General features: G+C 39.7%; 2 protein-coding genes across 3 annotated transcripts in view; one reads left to right on the top strand and one right to left on the bottom strand.

The window, feature by feature from the left end:
* LOC134817930 (RNA polymerase II subunit A C-terminal domain phosphatase SSU72-like) overlaps positions 1-14,648 on the bottom strand; it is an 89,674-nt gene extending 75,026 nt beyond the window's left edge. The window contains exon 1 of the mRNA XM_063827303.1: positions 14,624-14,648. The gene's annotated coding sequence lies outside the window, so the exon portion shown is untranslated. The remainder of the gene's footprint in view (positions 1-14,623) is intronic.
* LOC134817876 (disks large-associated protein 3-like) overlaps positions 1-20,646 on the top strand; it is an 80,418-nt gene that overhangs the window by 20,545 nt on the left and 39,227 nt on the right. The gene's annotated exons all lie outside the window — the stretch shown is intronic.

Genomic DNA, 20,646 nt, shown 5'->3' with positions numbered 1-20,646 from the left:
ACGTTGTATGACCCGCCGCGCACGAAGTGCGCGGCTCCCCCTGTATCGTCAGGACGATAAAGGGTGAGGACACCTAGTGAAACGACACCTAGTGAAACGACCGTGGGTGTCACAACGTGATACAAGGGGTCACAACGTGATACAATTAAACATTACGGGAATCGTAAAGGCTGCCCTATTACGGTGTCGTGTCACGGTGTCGTGTCACGGTGTCACATAATCACCCATTCAATTTTGTTAACGAGATACACAAAATGCTTGATGACTTCGTCATTTCTAACCCGTTTTGCCTAATTTTTTTCAGATCAGATGAAACATTTAATAATCTACCGTCTCTGAAAAATATTAGGCGTCAGTAGTGTATTGTGCACAGTACACACCTTTTTTGAAGGGTTTTCCGAGGTAATTTCCAAACATACCGTATGTGGCGTGATGACACGGTAATATGTCACAATATTTTACATAGTTGATGGTACCTGGTTTGATCCCCCACCAGCCCCGCCCCATAATTTAATTACATGTACATCTATTGTTTAAAGTATCAACAATGTTAACATCTGGCAAGCGGCGACCTTTTAACGGTGTGCTGATGAGGTTCGAAATAATGTCTAATGTGCTTTAATCTAAATTTAGTGCACCGTTTCAGGACAACACCTGGCACTTTGCTTACACTATCATTCAGCGTTCAGTTGTTTGTTGCGTAAATTCTGACTCTGTTTCAGCTTTAATTGTTCTGAACTTTAACTTAACTGTTTTTAATTCTTTTGACTGTAGTGTTTACCTGATACATAATTTTCCTCTAGACGAGTAATTATTACAAAAATAAATTCAAACATTCATGATTCAACTTGCCAGGATTATGCTGAACGAAATTATATCAGATCTCCATAAGGTAGTATGACGCAATGAATAAAGATGCAACTGCCAGTGCACCATGTTAATTACTGTTCCCAATTCTTTAATCATACCCGTAAATATTTGCTCGGTATCTGACAGCAGTTCATCGATTGATGTTCCGTGTTCTGTTTCCTGATATTTTGTGAGCGGAATATTAAATATTTTCTTGAGTAAGATAAGATGAAATCCGTCACCTTATCTTACACAATACTGAATACTGAATGAATACTGACTACTGAATGAATACTGAATGAATACTGAATGAATACTGAATACTGAATGAATACTGAATGAATACTGAATGAATACTGAATGAATACTGAATGAATACTGAATGAATACTGAATGAATACTGAATACTGAATGAATACTGAATGAATACTGAATGAATACTGAATGAATACTGAATGAATACTGAATGAATACTGAATGAATACTGAATGAATACTGAATGAATACTGAATGAATACTGAATGAATACTGAATGAATACTGAATGAATACTGAATGAATACTGAATGAATACTGAATGAATATTGAATGAATACTGAATGAATACTGACTGAATACTGACTGAATACTGAATGAATACTGAATGAATACTGAATGAATACTGAATGAATACTGAATGGATACTGAATGAATACTGAATGAATACTGAATACTGAATGAATACTGAATGAATACTAAATGAATACTGAATGAATGTTGAATAATGAATACTGAATAATACTGAATAATATACTGAATACTGAATGATAATTATGATGTATTATTTTAAAAAAAAGTTATAATGTAGACAAGGAAACACATGTTTAGATTGTTGAAGATAATTTTAACTAAACTATATTCAATAACTCTATATATCCAAATTCTTATCTCAATAATTATCAACGTTTTGGTTATAAAGTTCAAGAATCTTCCTGACGATATATTTGTGAAAGTTTAAGAAGCTTGATGATAATATTTTTGTTCTCGTTCATTAGTTTGTTGACATCAGATAGACTAGTAGTCGTGATAACTGCATTCAACAGAGCTTGTTCTTCCATACTTAAAATTGTGGCGATGTCTTGTCCACAGTCAATGAGATGCTGCTCAAATTTCGCAAACATTTCCGTTTTCATTATGTAAGAGAATAAAAAGTCCATACATTTGTTTTCTTCCTTGCATAATTTACTTTGTAACAGGACATCTAGAGATTTGAGTAATTTCGACATATCATTTACCTTTTTATTTATTTGCTTGATTGCTACGCTTTTCCGCTTGCCTTTGTGTTGCCGAACTGAGTCAGATTCTAACTCATCACTACTTGACACACTTCTACTATCACTATATGGTATTTTTGACTCATCATCAGCACTTGTTTCCTCATAGTTAGAACCGTCTTGTTGAGATTCTTCAGATATTATCGTATTAGCATCTGAATATGTGGAAGCAGGATAATCCAGTTTTACATCAGTCGCATCCGAGTTAGCTTTTGATAGTGGTTGAATGTTAGAGCTTGTTTCTGACTCTCCGTTCTCTCGATGATACCGACTTTTGTGTGAGGACAGGCTATATTTATTGACAAAAGACTTGTCACAAAATGAGCAAGATATAGGACTCATGATATTACAAAGGATACGTTTAGAACGTTTTGCAACAACAGTCTTCAAATATATTATTCAATCTAACGGGAATGCTTCAAATTTTGTGGAGTAATTAACTCAGACCCACGTGCTATTTTAAAAATCCTGGAGGGAGGAGGGTAGGGTAGGGAGGGAGGGTAGGAAAGGAGGGAGGGAGCCCGAAGTCCTTAACACCCGTACATACAAATACAATGGGACCTAACCGTTGGTTAAGAAAAAGACACGTCGATCAGGGAAAGCAGATTAGTTGTTTTTTTATTTATATAAAATAGCACGTGGGTCTGAGTTAATTACTCCACAAAATTTGAAGCATTCCCGTTAGATTGAATAATATATTTGAAGACTGTTGTTGCAAAACGTTCTAAACGTATCCTTTGTAATATCATGAGTCCTATATCTTGCTCATTTTGTGACAAGTCTTTTGTCAATAAATATAGCCTGTCCTCACACAAAAGTCGGTATCATCGAGAGAACGGAGAGTCAGAAACAAGCTCTAACATTCAACCACTATCAAAAGCTAACTCGGATGCGACTGATGTAAAACTGGATTATCCTGCTTCCACATATTCAGATGCTAATACGATAATATCTGAAGAATCTCAACAAGACGGTTCTAACTATGAGGAAACAAGTGCTGATGATGAGTCAAAAATACCATATAGTGATAGTAGAAGTGTGTCAAGTAGTGATGAGTTAGAATCTGACTCAGTTCGGCAACACAAAGGCAAGCGGAAAAGCGTAGCAATCAAGCAAATAAATAAAAAGGTAAATGATATGTCGAAATTACTCAAATCTCTAGATGTCCTGTTACAAAGTAAATTATGCAAGGAAGAAAACAAATGTATGGACTTTTTATTCTCTTACATAATGAAAACGGAAATGTTTGCGAAATTTGAGCAGCATCTCATTGACTGTGGACAAGACATCGCCACAATTTTAAGTATGGAAGAACAAGCTCTGTTGAATGCAGTTATCACGACTACTAGTCTATCTGATGTCAACAAACTAATGAACGAGAACAAAAATATTATCATCAAGCTTCTTAAACTTTCACAAATATATCGTCAGGAAGATTCTTGAACTTTATAACCAAAACGTTGATAATTATTGAGATAAGAATTTGGATATATAGAGTTATTGAATATAGTTTAGTTAAAATTATCTTCAAAAATCTAAACATGTGTTTCCTTGTCTACATTATAACTTTTTTAAGGGGGGGGGGTCAATGGGTATTTTTTTGTGAAACTTGATTTCGAGATAGTAGTTGACCAACAAACTAGGACCAGTGACCGAACTTTTGAGGGGGTCCCGGACCCCAACCGCCAAACGGTGCGCGCAGGGCAGCCACGCCCATATTTGGTCCAAATTAGGCCCAATTTAGCCAAATACCCTGAACATGCCCAAAACCCAGGTTTATGGTGCTCTACTTGTAGCTAGTGGTCTCCTGAACTCGTATATGAAATTTCATCAAGATTGGACAAAAAATGACTGAGTTATGAGCCAAAAACCATATGCCCATATTTGGGCATACGCACCAAATTTGGTAGATTTCGTCCCATAAATTGGTCAAATATCAATATTTTTGGATGAGACTTACTTTATATGAAAGGTAAGCCTAAACTACATATTCTCTGTAAGTTATAGCTTTATATCTGTTTAAATGTGGATACTAAGGCGAAAAAACCACAAAAAATGAACTAAATTGCCCATATCTCGGTTCGCGATATTCGCGGAATTGATCTCACCAAAATTGTAACAACTCAATCAGTTTTCAAAATTTTTGCATGAAATTTTTGAAATCGACTCGAAATCGCATTTCGACCTTATTTTAAGAACGGATTTTTGATTTAGGCCTCAAAAAAAATTTGGCGGCCAAATTCTGAATTTCTGTAATATAATTTTGGAATTTGGCCGCCAAATTTTTTTTGAGGCCTAAATCAAAAATCCGTTCTTAAAATAAGGTCGAAATGCGATTTCGAGTCGATTCCAAAAATTTCATGCAAAAATTTTGAAAACTGATTGAGTTGTTACAATTTTGGTGAGATCAATTCCGCGAATATCGCGAACCGAGATATGGGCAATTTAGTTCATTTTTTGTGGTTTTTTCGCCTTAGTATCCACATTTAAACAGATATAAAGCTATAAATTACAGAGAATATGTAGTTTAGGCTTACCTTTCATATAAAGTAAGTTTCATTCAAAAATATTGATATTTGACCAATTTATGGGACGAAATCTACCAAATTTGGTGCGTATGCCCAAATATGGGCATATGGTTTTTGGCTCATAACTCAGTCATTTTTTGTCCAATCTTGATGAAATTTCATATACGAGTTCAGGAGACCACTAGCTACAAGTAGAGCACCATAAACCTGGGTTTGGGGCATGTACAGGGTATTTGGCTAAATTGGGCCTAATTTGGACCAAATATGGGCGTGGCTGCCCTGCGCGCACCGTTTGGCGGTTGGGGTCCGGGACCCCCTCAAAAGTTCGGTCACTGGTCCTAGTTTGTTGGTCAACTGCTATCTCGAAATCAAGTTTCACAAAAAAATACCCATTGGCCCCCCCCCCCCTTAAAAAATAATACATCATAATTATCATTCAGTATTCAGTATATTATTCAGTATTATTCAGTATTCATTATTCAACATTCATTCAGTATTCATTTAGTATTCATTCAGTATTCATTCAGTATTCAGTATTCATTCAGTATTCATTCAGTATCCATTCAGTATTCATTCAGTATTCATTCAGTATTCATTCAGTATTCATTCAGTATTCAGTCAGTATTCAGTCAGTATTCATTCAGTATTCATTCAATATTCATTCAGTATTCATTCAGTATTCATTCAGTATTCATTCAGTATTCATTCAGTATTCATTCAGTATTCATTCAGTATTCATTCAGTATTCATTCAGTATTCATTCAGTATTCATTCAGTATTCATTCAGTATTCATTCAGTATTCATTCAGTATTCAGTATTCATTCAGTATTCATTCAGTATTCATTCAGTATTCATTCAGTATTCATTCAGTATTCAGTATTCATTCAGTATTCATTCAGTATTCATTCAGTAGTCAGTATTCATTCAGTATTCAGTATTGTGTAAGATAAGGTGACGGATTTCATCTTATCTTACTCAAGAAAATATTTAATATTCCGCTCACAAAATATCAGGAAACAGAACACGGAACATCAATCGATGAACTGCTGTCAGATACCGAGCAAATATTTACGGGTATGATTAAAGAATTGGGAACAGTAATTAACATGGTGCACTGGCAGTTGCATCTTTATTCATTGCGTCATACTACCTTATGGAGATCTGATATAATTTCGTTCAGCATAATCCTGGCAAGTTGAATCATGAATGTTTGAATTTATTTTTGTAATAATTACTCGTCTAGAGGAAAATTATGTATCAGGTAAACACTACAGTCAAAAGAATTAAAAACAGTTAAGTTAAAGTTCAGAACAATTAAAGCTGAAACAGAGTCAGAATTTACGCAACAAACAACTGAACGCTGAATGATAGTGTAAGCAAAGTGCCAGGTGTTGTCCTGAAACGGTGCACTAAATTTAGATTAAAGCACATTAGACATTATTTCGAACCTCATCAGCACACCGTTAAAAGGTCGCCGCTTGCCAGATGTTAACATTGTTGATACTTTAAACAATAGATGTACATGTAATTAAATTATGGGGCGGGGCTGGTGGGGGATCAAACCAGGTACCATCAACTATGTAAAATATTGTGACATATTACCGTGTCATCACGCCACATACGGTATGTTTGGAAATTACCTCGGAAAACCCTTCAAAAAAGGTGTGTACTGTGCACAATACACTACTGGCGTCCAGCATGTTCAGAAAAAAACAATATAGGTGTTCTAAAATATTCAAAATTTTAAATTTCAAATTTTGGCGACGGAATCCTCGAACAAGAAGGTACAGTATGCCATTTGCAAAGCAACAGCTCTTAAATATAAAACACAGCGGAGGTATAAGACCAAACGTTTGCACACTGACTTTTGGCCCACCCTGTAGTTAACCGATAGAAAAACTTAAATTGCCGGGCTTCAATTTTATGTGAGGATCTGTTACATACTCTCCCGTAACATATTTCTGTGTCTGTAATGTTTATTATAATGTTTATTATTATTTCAATTTGTATCCTTTCATTGATCCGATTTTCTTGCAAAAATCATAATTTTAAGTTTAAAAATAATTGTTTTTCTGAAATGATTCAGAATATACGTTGATACTAGCCAAGAATACATTCAAGGCCATCGTACTCGATCATTTTGTATACAACCCAAGTCCCGAATAAATTGTTCAGAGCAATATAATAAATGATGATAAATTTAAATCAGGAGAATGGCACTTCAAGATGATTCTGAAATGACGCCCCGACAAAATACTCCGAGATGGACCAAACGCGATTACAAATTCCTTGTACTAGCGATGCTGATCAAGTTTGGTGACGCGGTGGAAATGTATCTGCCTGGCGTGATCACACAAAAAGTATCCTGTGATCTGGATGTCTCTTTTTTCCAGGAGGGGACTCTTTCTATCACCTTCTATGTCTTTATGGGTTTAGCTCTACTTGTTGCTGTTCCGTTGGCTAAGAAATTTGGGGAAAAAACCACTTTGCTTTGTTCAATGTACGGTTCCATCATTTTCACCATATTCTGCTCGTTGGTCCCAAACTACTATACTTTTCTACTTTCTAGAGCTTTTATAGGATTTGGCTGTGGGTTAAACTTAATAACGATTGGAGTATTTGGTGCTAAAAATATTTCTTCTTATGAGATTCTACCAACATTTTCGTTCATCCATGAATGTATTGCATATACTTTCGGATGCGCATGGGCTCCGGTGCTGGGTTGGCTTCTTCTTGAAACACTAGGCTGGCGGGAGTTTGTCCTCGTTACATCCATTCCTTTGTTCATCCCACCAATAATCATGCTACATTGTTTCATTGACGAAGAAGGCACAGCTACTGAATCAACGAGCCTGCTCAAAGATGATAATGGATCTAAATCCGTTGAAAATTTTCCTGTGAGAGTTCTAAAGGCGAGCATTTTCGGGGGCTTTAGCTATTTCATAGGATATGGAAGCATTATGCTTCTTCCATCACTTATCAGAAATTACAACCTAACATACGAATCCGTAGATGTCAATGAATGTAAGGAAATTGTACATGGAGATCAATATATGATCCTTGCTGCGGTCAATGGCCTTGCAAATATCCTGGGACGGCCGATTGGATTTTTCCTTAGACCACACTTCAAGTTTATGCCTCTCCAAACCACATTTATGCTTGGATTTGCTATATCTTACGGGATAATCCTAGCAAGACCTGGCTTACTTGTGCAATCCATAATGATGGGAATAGGGAAATTATGTTATTCCATGCAAGGGGCAGAACTAAGCATCCTGCATTACGATGTGGAGTATTATGGACTCTCAGGACTGTCTTTGGGTAGTACCCTTGTGATGGTGGGTAGTGTAGTAGGTACTGTGATAAGTACCTCTCTCCCTATTTTCATTGATCCTTATCATGCTGTTATAGTGGGCTTGATTGTTAGTTTTGTACAGGTCGGCGTGATTTGGTCATTCAGTGAACGGAGGTGATCGAAGACTTGCAAATGGACTTGGAAGGGCCTAGATCTTCCATGTGGACTCATTAACATGTACTATTCAAGATAGAGAAAGAGAGAGAGAGAGAGAGAGAGAGAGAGAGAGAGAGAGAGAGAGAGAGAGAGAGAGAGAGAGAGAGAGAGAGAGAGAGAGAGAGAGAGAGAGACAGAGAGAGACAGAGAGAGACAGAGAGACAGAGAGAGAGAGAGAGAGAGAGAGAGAGAGAGAGAGAGAGAGAGAGAGAGAGAGAGAGAGAGAGAGAGAGAGAGAGAGAGAGAGAGAGAGAGAGAGAGAGAGAGAGAGAGAGAGAGAGAGAGAGAGAGAGAGAGACAGAGACAGAGACAGAGACAGAGAGAGAGAGACAGAGAGAGAGACAGAGACAGAGACAGAGACAGAGAGAGAGAGACAGAGAGAGAGAGAGAGAGAGAGAGAGAGAGAGAGAGAGAGAGAGAGAGAGAGAGAGAGAGAGAGAGCTCTAAGTTTAATTGTCTAATATAATATGCATCCTTTCCCACTCCCTCCCATTCTCCCACTTATACAGTGTACACTGTTCAGTGCATGTGTTTGTGTAATGTTAGATATAGCTTTAGTATTGTTAGCATGATTTTTATGATATCTCATTCGTCTGTACAGTTCAATACTGGTGGTAAACTCTCAGGACTGTCTTTGGGTAGTACCCTTGTGATGGTGGGTAGTGTAGTAGGTACTGTGATAAGTACCTCTCTCCCTATTTTCATTGATCCTTATCATGCTGTTATAGTGGGCTTGATTGTTAGTTTTGTACAGGTCGGCGTGATTTGGTCATTCAGTGAACGGAGGTGATCGAAGACTTGCAAATGGACTTGGAAGGGCCTAGATCTTCCATGTGGACTCATTAACATGTTCTATTCAAGATAGAGAAAGAGAGAGAGAGAGAGAGAGAGAGAGAGAGAGAGAGAGAGAGAGAGAGAGAGAGAGAGAGAGAGAGAGAGAGAGAGAGAGAGAGAGAGAGAGAGAGAGAGAGAGAGAGAGAGAGAGAGAGAGAGAGAGAGAGAGAGAGAGAGACAGAGACAGAGACAGAGAGAGACAGAGAGAGAGAGAGAGAGAGAGAGAGAGAGAGAGAGAGAGAGAGAGAGAGAGAGAGAGAGAGAGAGAGAGAGAGAGAGAGAGAGAGAGAGAGAGAGAGAGAGAGAGAGAGAGACAGAGAGAGAGAGAGAGAGAGAGAGAGAGAGAGAGAGAGAGAGAGAGAGAGAGAGAGAGAGAGAGAGACAGAGAGAGAGAGAGAGAGAGAGAGAGAGAGAGAGAGAGAGAGAGAGAGAGAGAGAGAGAGAGAGAGAGAGAGAGAGAGAGAGAGAGAGAGAGAGAGAGTGAGAGAGAGAGCTCTAAGTTTAATTGTCTAATATAATATGCATCCTTTCCCACTCCCTCCCATTCTCCCACTTATACAGTGTACACTGTTCAGTGCATGTGTTTGTGTAATGTTAGATATAGCTTTAGTATTGTTAGCATGATTTTTATGATATCTCATTCGTCTGTACAGTTCAATACTGGTGGTAAATAGAGCCATAAATGTTTTGAAACGTGTTTGTGACACGTGGTTTTGATACTGGAACTCGATAAGTCGCTACTGGAAGCTTAATGGTCAATGTCCGCCACGTGTTAAAATAAATATGGCCCACCTTCTCATTACTCGTTTGATTATTATCTTATTATCTTTTTTAGTTATTTTGACAAAGGAAAAACGGTCTTAAATTACTTTTTATGTTTGGATTGAGATGCAGTTTTTATGTTTGTGTTTAGTAGACGAAAATTATGTCCGTATATTATAATATATCATTACAAGTTCTTACTAATTTGTTGGGTTCCCAACCGGAATTGATGAATATCATTAAGTGCAGCTAGTTTAAGTTAGAAAAACGGGGAGGCCGACTTCCAGGCCTCCCGTCTTACAAGCGCGCGCGGAGTTCAACAAGCTGTGAAGACGCAATCACCTGTAGTAATATCGCCAGTCAGTAAGGTCTAATGGGTCGCCGAGCTGCGATCAAGGATTGGTATCATGAATTAACATTTTCTTGTAGCGCGATGCACTACTGGGTCGCGCGCGCGCATCCAATAATGCTTCTCGCAACCACAGATCGGCGAGATGCGAAGGATTGACATCGTGAATCAAAACATTTTCATGTAATTCAATTTTTGTCTAACGTCGAGATTTACGTTTTATCGTTTGTCGTTGCGAAAGCCTTACCTGGGGACCCCAGGCTATTATGTTCATAAACATAATAAAGATTCGGCGGAATGACAGGCTGAGCGCCGCCCAGTAACGAAAGCCATGATATTATTGCTGCGCACTTGTGCGTGACTCTGGTTTTGTTGACCATTGTTAATGATCAGGCCCGGCGCGCGCTACTTCGTAGCACTTGCCATCGGGCGCTTCTTCGAAGAAATTTAGACAAGTAACATCCGTTAATGTGTAATGGTTTTGCAGCCGTACAAAACGGTTTTACATAAACCCTAATCCCAACCATAACCCGAAGCTAACCATAACCCTTTCCACAACCCTTAACGGGTGATACTCGTAAAATATATGTTCCTTACCTGGGAACCTCAGGCTATCATGTTGGAGGACTTCGCCGCTTCGACGCGCAGCGCGAACTAGCATCCGTGCTTCGCATTCTTGCTTCGCATCGAATGCAACAATTTCGACGGATTGACATCGTCAATCAAGCTATCATGTTCATAAACATATGAATAGAGATTCGGCGGTATGACAGGCTGAGCGCGGCCCAGTAACGAGTATTACCCGTTAACTAACATAATGTAAACAATCATCACGTGCGCCAAACACCACTCTGGGATACAATAAAGTAAAACGATTGCATTGTAGGCAGTAGGGAAATTTGATCGTGCGTGGTGTTACCGCGGCGAAATTTTTGTTAAAACAGAAAGCAGAAAGTGGCATAGATTATGTTCTGATAAATGATTTCAAAATTTTACAGAATGTCGATAACAAGTAGTCAAACCTTTGTGGCAAGTTTTGTGTGAGCTTCACTGAGCTTATTTGACCAATTTAAAATTATTAGCAACATTTCAGCGACCTATAACAATTTTAAAAGATAAGGATGGACTTGTCATACGTTGTATGACCCGCCGCGCACGAGTGCGCGGCTCCCCCTGTATCGTGAAACGACTTCACATAGCCATGTGTCTACGCGTACTGCGGTCGCGCGCTACTGCAAGCGAGAGGGCTCTGGTTAGAGCAATGAAACGACCGTGGGGGTCGCAACGTGATACAAGGATGGACCAGGGCAATAACAATAGTTATCACACTCCTATTTACCCAGGGGTGTAGAAAGCAGGGGGCAGGGGGCATCGCCCCCATGAAATCTGGGCATGGGGCCAAAAAGGGCCAACTTTATAATTTTGGTTTCCAAAAATTTTTGGGAAAAAAAATTGGAATATCTGTATGGGGTGTTGGAGGACTTCGCCGCTTTGACGCGCCGCGCAAACTAGCATTCTTGCTTCGCATCGTCGATCGTTGCTCTGCTTCGCAGAGCAACAATCTCGACGGATTGACATCGTCAATCAATATGGGGTGGTATTAGCAACAACCGACTCGAACCTCTCTTTAAAACACAGAAACACAGAAAAAGTGTATAAGAATTCTATTTGGGGATAGAGAAGCTTACTTAGAAAAATTTAGAACTTGTGCCCGGACTCGACCATTTGATGAGCAAAGACTAGGAGTGGACTTTTACAAAAAAGAACACTCTAAGCCCTTTTTAAAAAATTAGAAATTGTTAACTGTTCACAACCTGTATAAGTACACTTGTCTCTTAGAACTATTCAAAATTAATAACACGATCACGAGAGGATTATTTCATCACATATGAAAGCGCCTTCGCTTTGAAATTCTCAGAACAACAGTGATTTCTCTCCGTGGAGACAGAGGTGCGAGAAAAAACATTGTTGATATAAACAGTCTAGATCTTAACTTGGAGCCACAAGGCCAAGGGTAATTTTTAATTGTTAAGGGAATTTTTTGAATTCTTAAAGGATTGATTTTATATAGGGTCATTGCTATATTATTATGTGTATATTGTTTGAATAATTTTATTAAAAAAAAAATTATTTCATCACATCACAACCATCCTCACAATTCATCTACCAATCATCCTACATGTGGAACAGCTGTCGACAAAGATCAACGCGCGCGCGTAACAACTTATCTTGCTTACCACTATCTCAGCGAATGAACACAGAACGACTTGATTGCCCACTAACTCTACTTGAAAACTGACAGACGTCTAAACAATTGTGAATTATGACAGACTTAACTGTATGGGTCAACTTAACTACTGAAACTGTATTGTATCTTAATAATTATACTGGACATGAGATGACGAAGTATCTTAAGCAGCAGACAGTCACTTTATACCTCCACTTAGAACTTGATTAGTCATGAACAATAGAATCATCAAAAACCAATACAATAAAACATCTTGATTAACAAATACCTAGCAGCACCAGACAGCGGCCGTGTACCTTTTTCGACTCCACAGAGTCCCTGATGGACTTTTGATTACTTTTGTTAATAATCGGACCAACCTTTCTTTCTCGAAACATGTTTCCTACTGTACTTTATTATAGTATTAAGATAAAGAAAATGTGACTAGATATTAGGGGTCGTTCACATATTACGTAATCAGCCGAGGGGGGAGGGGGGGTTTCCAAATGCTTACGGTTGATTACGGGGGGGGGGGGGGGGGGGGGCGGGTTTCGGTCGTTGATTACGTAATCAAAATTTTCTTTTTTACCCTCTAGAATAATAACAATTTGACAATATTTTAATTCAAATTCCACTCAATTTCAATCTGATAGTGATAAAATTTAGAAATTGATCGGATATCCGGCTATAATAGTAAGTAGTTTAGAAGGTGCTTGGCCGGATATCATAACAATGATTTCAGCTCATCATGATAGCATGATCAGGGTAGCATGAAACGTAGAGAAAAGTGTTTTCTAGGAGTAGGAAAAAAGTCAATGGGGGGGGGGGGGGGGGGGGGGGCCGGGGGGGGGGGGGGGGGGGGGGGGGGGGCGGGGGGGGGGGGGGGGGGGGGGGGGGGGGCGGGGGGGGGGGGGTCAGGCCATGATTACGTAATATTGCTGTCAGGAGGGGGGGGGGGGGGGGTTGGGCCCACATCCAGAAAGTTTTATATTTCCTCCCAGATGCGTTTTTTCTAAATTCTGTGGCCAGCTCGCAAGTTTGCCTTTTTTTCTGTGGCCTGCTCGTTTCGCAAATATTTACATTTGAACACTGGACCAATTCACGACCAGGGACGTAGTCAGGTTTTTTCTTTGGGGGGGGGGGGCTGTTGGGCGAGTGAAGCGAGCCGACTCGTCCAATCCAGCTGCGCAGCGAGCGAAGCGAGCAAGCTGTGGCAGGGGTCTGGGGGCGCAGCCCCCTTCGGGGTCAATTTTTTTGCAAAATAGGGTGTTTTAGACGACATTTGGCATTCAAGAAATTTGTAGGACAGCAATAAACTGGGATTGAAAAGAATCAAGTACTCACGTAAATTTGGTAACTTCACAACAGCAATCTGCATCCTCCAATCAGAATATTTCACTGTGTTCCAAAACTGACAGGATGTTCCTCTTTGATTTTTATACAATCGAAAATTTCCTCAATTAATTTGTCTTTATTCCAAAAAATATTTTGAAATTTAGGAGTAACTTCTCAAAAATTTCCTCTTTTTCTCAAAAATTTCCTCTATTTCCTCTTATTTCCTCCCAGGCTGCCTGGCAAGATGGCGTGTTTCTGGATGTGGGGGGTTGGGTCTTGATTACGGTTGATTACGGAAGGGGGGAGGGGGGTAAAAATTGCTAAAATATTGATTACGTAATATGTGAACGACCCCTTACTACGAAATAGATTTATACCAAATTGTCCATGATATTAACTAACCGTGTTGATGGTTTTAGATTTTGTATGATGTAAGTATTTTAATGTGAAGCGTTTACTCCTCCCCCTCAGTAAGACAGTTAGATTGTAGATTAATGATAATAATTGTCAAATGACGTTATATAATATTATATAACAGTTATAAATGTTCAATGTTGTTGAGCGATTTCAAGAGTAGTGGTCCACAGGGGTCCAAAAAAGCCGTACAGGCACTTGGGTCCTTATCCTTGTCATTAGTCTCAATTGGATTCAGTTTACACAAAACATGAACATTTAGACGTACACATTGACGCGATATTTATTAGAAAGCAAAAAGTATAAAATAATACGTGCGTGCGTGGCTTGAGCGGCGCCGCATAAGAATGGATGCACGCGTGTAGGGGCTGGAGTATGCTTGTTATTATTTATAGATTAATGAAATGTTGCATTACTACTATTATCCGGTTGGAAGAGACAAGGACAAGTGAAACAAATTATTTGTTATATAGTAGTGTTGAAAGTATTAAAATACTTCAGGCTCAAATTATTTGTTATATAGTAGTGTTGAAAGTATTAAAATACTTTCAACACTACTATATAACAAATAATTTGAGCCTGAAGATGGCGTTGACGCCGAAAATTTGCCCTTACTCCTAACTTCCTTGTTTCACTTGTCCTTGTCTCTTCCAACCGGATAATATCCAGATATCAGTATTTCAATCATGAGACTAATAAACAGCGAACTACTCCGTTATTAAATGTTGCATTGTAAATATATTTAGAATTGACAATATATTATGATCTTAAAGTAAATTTTATAAAGCAGGCTTTGGATTTAGGTAAAATTATAATTTATTTTAAAAACCATGGATAGTTTTAGATTTACTTTGTCGTATAACTATAAACAAGTTAATCCTGTCTTCATGAATGCGAGGCTTTGACGGCCAGTTATTGAATTATACATAGAATTGAACTATAAATAGAAATGCGGATATATTGAAATTTAAAACTTTCAAAACGGAGGCTTATAAATATTATTATATTATGATTGTAAAATAAAGGATACAATTTTAAATTTGTTTCACTAAAAAAAATTTGTTTCACTGTTTCAAGATAAGAGAAAAAATGTTGACAGCAAAATTATTCAATAATAACTTTTTTTACTGTCAGACCCAGTACTTTATTAGTCTTTTGGTGTTAACTTTCCTTTTGTCCCATTCGGTAATCCATGATAGTGGGGGGGGGGGGGGGTGACATGTCTCCAATGTCTCTTGTCTTTTTTGAAAAGATAGGGTGCAGAGACATGTCTTGGAGACATTGGAGACATTGGAGACACAGCTTTTGGAGACATTGGAGACATTGGAGACATTGGAGACAAAGCTTTTTGAGACATTGGAGACACTGGAGACGTAGATGTATGATTGGAGAAGGAGGAGGAGGAGGATGAGGACTCAGGAAGAGGACTGAGGAGGACTGAGAAGGAGGAGGACTGAGGAGTACTGAGGAGGATGGCTGAGGAGGATGGCTGAGGAGGATGGCTGAGGAGGATGACTGAGGAGGATGACTGAGGAGGAGGAGGAGAAGGACTGAGGAGGAGAAGGAGGAGGACCTAGGAGGAGGAGGACCCAGGAGGAGGAGGACCCAGGAGGAGGACTCAGGAGGAGGAGGAGGAGGACTCAGGAAGAGGACTACTGAGGAGGATGGCTGAGGAGGATGACTGAGGAGGATGACTGAGAGGGAGGAGGAGGAGAAGAAGGACTGAGGAGAAGGAGAAAGAGGAGGACCTAGGAGGATGAGGACCCAGGAGGAGGACTCAGTCCTCCTTCTCATTCCTCCTAAGTCCTCCTCCTGAGTCCTCCTCCTCTTCCTCCTGAGTCCTCCTCCTGGGTCCTCCTCCTCCTAGTTCCTCCACCTTCTCCTTCTCTTCCTCAGTCCTTCTCCTCCTCCTCCTCCTCCTCAGTCATCCTCCTCAGTCATCCTCCTCAGTCATCCTCCTCAGCCATCCTCCTCAGCCATCCTCCTCAGCCATCCTCCTCAGTACTCCTCAGTCCTCCCTCTCATTCCTCCTCAGTCCTCTTCCTGAGTTCTTCTCCTCCTCCTCCTGAGTCCTCCTCCTGGGTCCTCCTCCTCCTAGTAGGGAGGAGGAGGAGGAGGAGAAGGACTGAGGAGGAGGAGGAGGAGGAGGACCTAGGAGGAGGAGGACTCAGGAGAAGGACTCAGGAAGAGGACTCAGGAGAAGGACTGAGAAGGAGGAGGACTCAGGAGAACTGAGGAGGAGGAGGAGGAGGACTGAATAGGAGGAGGAGGGGGACTGGGGGAGGACTGAGGAGGGGGGAGCCAAGTGGATATTTGGATAATGTCATCCATTTTTTTCGTGAATTATCCATTACAATAATCTACAAATGTCTACATTTATCTACAAAAAATGTATATCTCAAATATGTGCCCAGAAATTCTACTGAATTTTTGGAGATAAATGTATAAATTTGTAGAATTTGTAGAATTTTCGTGAATTATCCATTGACAATAATCTACAAATATCTACATTTATCTACAAAAAATTTAATCTCAAATATGTGCCCAGAAATTCGACTGAATTTTTGGAGATAAATGTATAAATTTGTAGAATGTCATCCACTTTTTTCGTGGATTATCCATTCTACATTAATCTACAAATATCTACAAATATCCACTTGGCTCCCCCCTGAGGAGGAGGGGGACTTGGGGAGGACTGAGGAGGAGGAGGACTGACGAGAAGGATGAGGAGGAGGACTGAGGAGGAGGACTGATGATTGTGGAGGAAGAGGAGGAGGATGAAGAGGAGGAGGACCCAGGAGGAGGAGGACCCAGGAGGAGGACCCAGGAGGAGGACTCAGGAGGAGGAGAACGACTGAGGAGGACTGAGGAAGACGTGGAAGAGGAGGAGGAGGAGGAGGAGGAGGAGGAGGAGGAGGAGGAGGAGGAGGAGGAGGAGGAGGAAGAGGAGGAGTCTCCAAAAGCTGTGTCTCTAATGTCTCCAATGCCCCTAATATCCATTTTATGTCCCTAATGTCCCCAATGTCTCCAATGTCTCCAATGTCCCCAATTCCAATGTCTCCAAAAGCTGTGTCTCCAATGTCCCCAATGTCTCCAATGTCTCCAAAAGCTGTGTCTCCAATGTGTCCAATGTCTTTGTCTTTTTCGAAAAGATAAGGTGCGGGAGACATTGGAGACATGTCACCCCCCGATAGTTATTGGTCTCCTTCTCACTGTAACACTGAGAAAGTGAGTGAACACAGAGAAAGATGGTAAAAGCTGAGATGAACGGAGAGTAAATACTGAAATATACAGGGAGGGCCAAAAGTCAGTACCCAAACGTTGGCCTTTATAAATCAGTCACTGACTGCCCAATTGAAATAATTCTTTCTGGTATAGCTTAGTACCACCACTGGTTCGAGGAATTTGTCAAATCGAAAAATATTCGAGTTCATTTTTTTCAAATGAAGATTCATTTTCGCATTTATTTGATAATTTAGATAGTCGGATCGAGCTAAATTTTATTGAATTGTGTTTGGCCATTCAAATTACGTTTGTACTGAAAAAATTAGAGATATTGCTTCTCAGATGACCGAGATACGAAGCATAACGAGTTTATTCATTACATGTTATCAGGTGATTGGCTTACCTAATCACGTGATAAGGTGACCCCGTTAACTACCCCGTTAAACATTATGGGAATCTTTAAGGCTGCTCAATTAAGGTGTCGTGTCACGGTGTCACATAATCACCCAATCAATTTTGCTAACGAGATACACAAATCGCTTGATAACTTCGTCATTTCTAATCCGTTTCACATCATTTTTTCAGATCAGATGCAAAATGTAATAATCTACCGTTTCAGAAAAAATTAAGCGTCCAACATGTTCAGAGTGAACAATATAGGTGTTTTAATATTGAATGGGCGTGGTCTAAAATATTCGAATTTTCAAATTTTGGCGACGGAATCCTCGAACAAGTAGGTACAGTATGCCATCTGCAAAGCAACAACTCTCAAATATAAAATACGGTGGAGGTATAAGACCCAACGTATGGGTACTGACTTTTGGCCCACCCTGTACATTAAACACTACGACGGAGCTGAAAAACTGAGAAAGAGAGTTAACACTGAGTGGGATAGTAACTACTGAGGGAAATGTAGAGTAACACTGATGAAGACAGAGAGTTAATACTGAGTGGGAGAGTAAAAACTGAGGGAAATATAGAGTAACACTGATGAAGACAGAGAGTTAACATTGAATGGGAGAGTAAATACTGAGGGAAATATAGAGTAACACTGATGAAGATAGAGAGTTAAGACTGAGTGGGAGAATAATTACTGAGAGGAATGTAGAGTAACACTGATCTGATGAAGACAGAGAGTTAATACTGAGTGGGAGAATAATTACTGAGGGAAATGTCTAGAGTAACACTGATGAAGACAGAGAGTTAATACTGAGTGGGAGAATAACTACTGACTACTGAGGGAAATGTAGAGTAACACTGACGAAGACAGAGAGTTAACACTGAATGGGAGAGTAAAATCTGAGGGAAATACAGAGTAACACTGATGAAGACAGAGAGTTAACACTGAATGGGAGAGTAAATACTGAGGGAAATGTAGAGTATCACTGATGAAGATAGAGAGTTAACACTGAGTGGAAGAGTAACTACTGAGGGAAACGTAGGGTAACACTGATGAAGGCAGAGAGTTACCACTATAAAATGGGAGAGTAACTACCTACTGAGGGAAATGTAGATTAACACTGATGAAGATAGAGAGTTAACACTGAGTGGAAGAGTAACTACTGAGGGAAACGTAGGGTAACACTGATGAAGGCAGAGAGTTACCACTATAAAATGGGAGAGTAACTACCTACTGAGGGAAATGTAGATTAACACTGATGAAGACAGAGAGCTAATACTGAGTGGGAGAGTAACTACTGAGGGAAATGTAGAAAAACACTGATGAAGACAGAGAGTTAATACTAAGTGGAAGAGTAACTACTGAGGAAAATGTAAAGTAACACTGATGAAGACAGAGAGTTAACACTGAATGGGAGAGTAAATACTGAGGGAAATGTAGAGTATCACTGATCAAGATAGAGAGTTAACACTGAATGGGAGAGTAAAATCTGAGGGAAATACAGAGTAACACTGATGAAGACAGAGAGTTAACACTGAATGGGAGAGTAAATACTGAGGGAAATGTAGAGTATCACTGATGAAGATAGAGAGTTAACACTGAGTGGAAGAGTAACTACTGAGGGAAACGTAGGGTAACACTGATGAAGGCAGAGAGTTACCACTATAAAATGGGAGAGTAACTACCTACTGAGGGAAATGTAGATTAACACTGACGAAGACAGAGAGTTAACACTGAATGGGAGAGTAAAATCTGAGGGAAATACAGAGTAACACTGATGAAGACAGAGAGTTAACACTGAATGGGAGAGTAAATACTGAGGGAAATGTAGAGTATCACTGATGAAGATAGAGAGTTAACACTGAGTGGAAGAGTAACTACTGAGGGAAACGTAGGGTAACACTGATGAAGGCAGAGAGTTACCACTATAAAATGGGAGAGTAACTACCTACTGAGGGAAATGTAGATTAACACTGATGAAGATAGAGAGTTAACACTGAGTGGAAGAGTAACTACTGAGGGAAACGTAGGGTAACACTGATGAAGGCAGAGAGTTACCACTATAAAATGGGAGAGTAACTACCTACTGAGGGAAATGTAGATTAACACTGATGAAGACAGAGAGCTAATACTGAGTGGGAGAGTAACTACTGAGGGAAATGTAGAAAAACACTGATGAAGACAGAGAGTTAATACTAAGTGGAAGAGTAACTACTGAGGAAAATGTAAAGTAACACTGATGAAGACAGAGAGTTAACACTGAATGGGAGAGTAAATACTGAGGGAAATGTAGAGTATCACTGATCAAGATAGAGAGTTAACACTGAATGGGAGAGTAAAATCTGAGGGAAATACAGAGTAACACTGATGAAGACAGAGAGTTAACACTGAATGGGAGAGTAAATACTGAGGGAAATGTAGAGTATCACTGATGAAGATAGAGAGTTAACACTGAGTGGAAGAGTAACTACTGAGGGAAACGTAGGGTAACACTGATGAAGGCAGAGAGTTACCACTATAAAATGGGAGAGTAACTACCTACTGAGGGAAATGTAGATTAACACTGATGAAGATAGAGAGTTAACACTGAGTGGAAGAGTAACTACTGAGGGAAACGTAGGGTAACACTGAATGGGAGAGTAAATACTGAGGGAGTAACTACTGAGGGAAATGTAGAAAAACACTGATGAAGACAGAGAGTTAATACTAAGTGGAAGAGTAACTACTGAGGAAAATGTAAAGTAACACTGATGAAGACAGAGAGTTAATACTGAGTGGGAGAGTACAGGAGGTGACCGGGATTCCCGGTTCCGGGAATCCCGGTACCGGGATTGGCGATTTTGAGCTATCCCGGTCCCGGTCCCGGTCCCGATCAAATGCTGATTTATTTATTTATGAT

Source organism: Bolinopsis microptera, chromosome 1 (genome assembly GCF_026151205.1).
Source record: "Bolinopsis microptera isolate Bmic1 chromosome 1, MBARI_Bmic_1.0, whole genome shotgun sequence".
NCBI lineage: Eukaryota > Metazoa > Ctenophora > Tentaculata > Lobata > Bolinopsidae > Bolinopsis > Bolinopsis microptera.
This window is presented reverse-complemented; position numbering and strand designations above follow the sequence as displayed.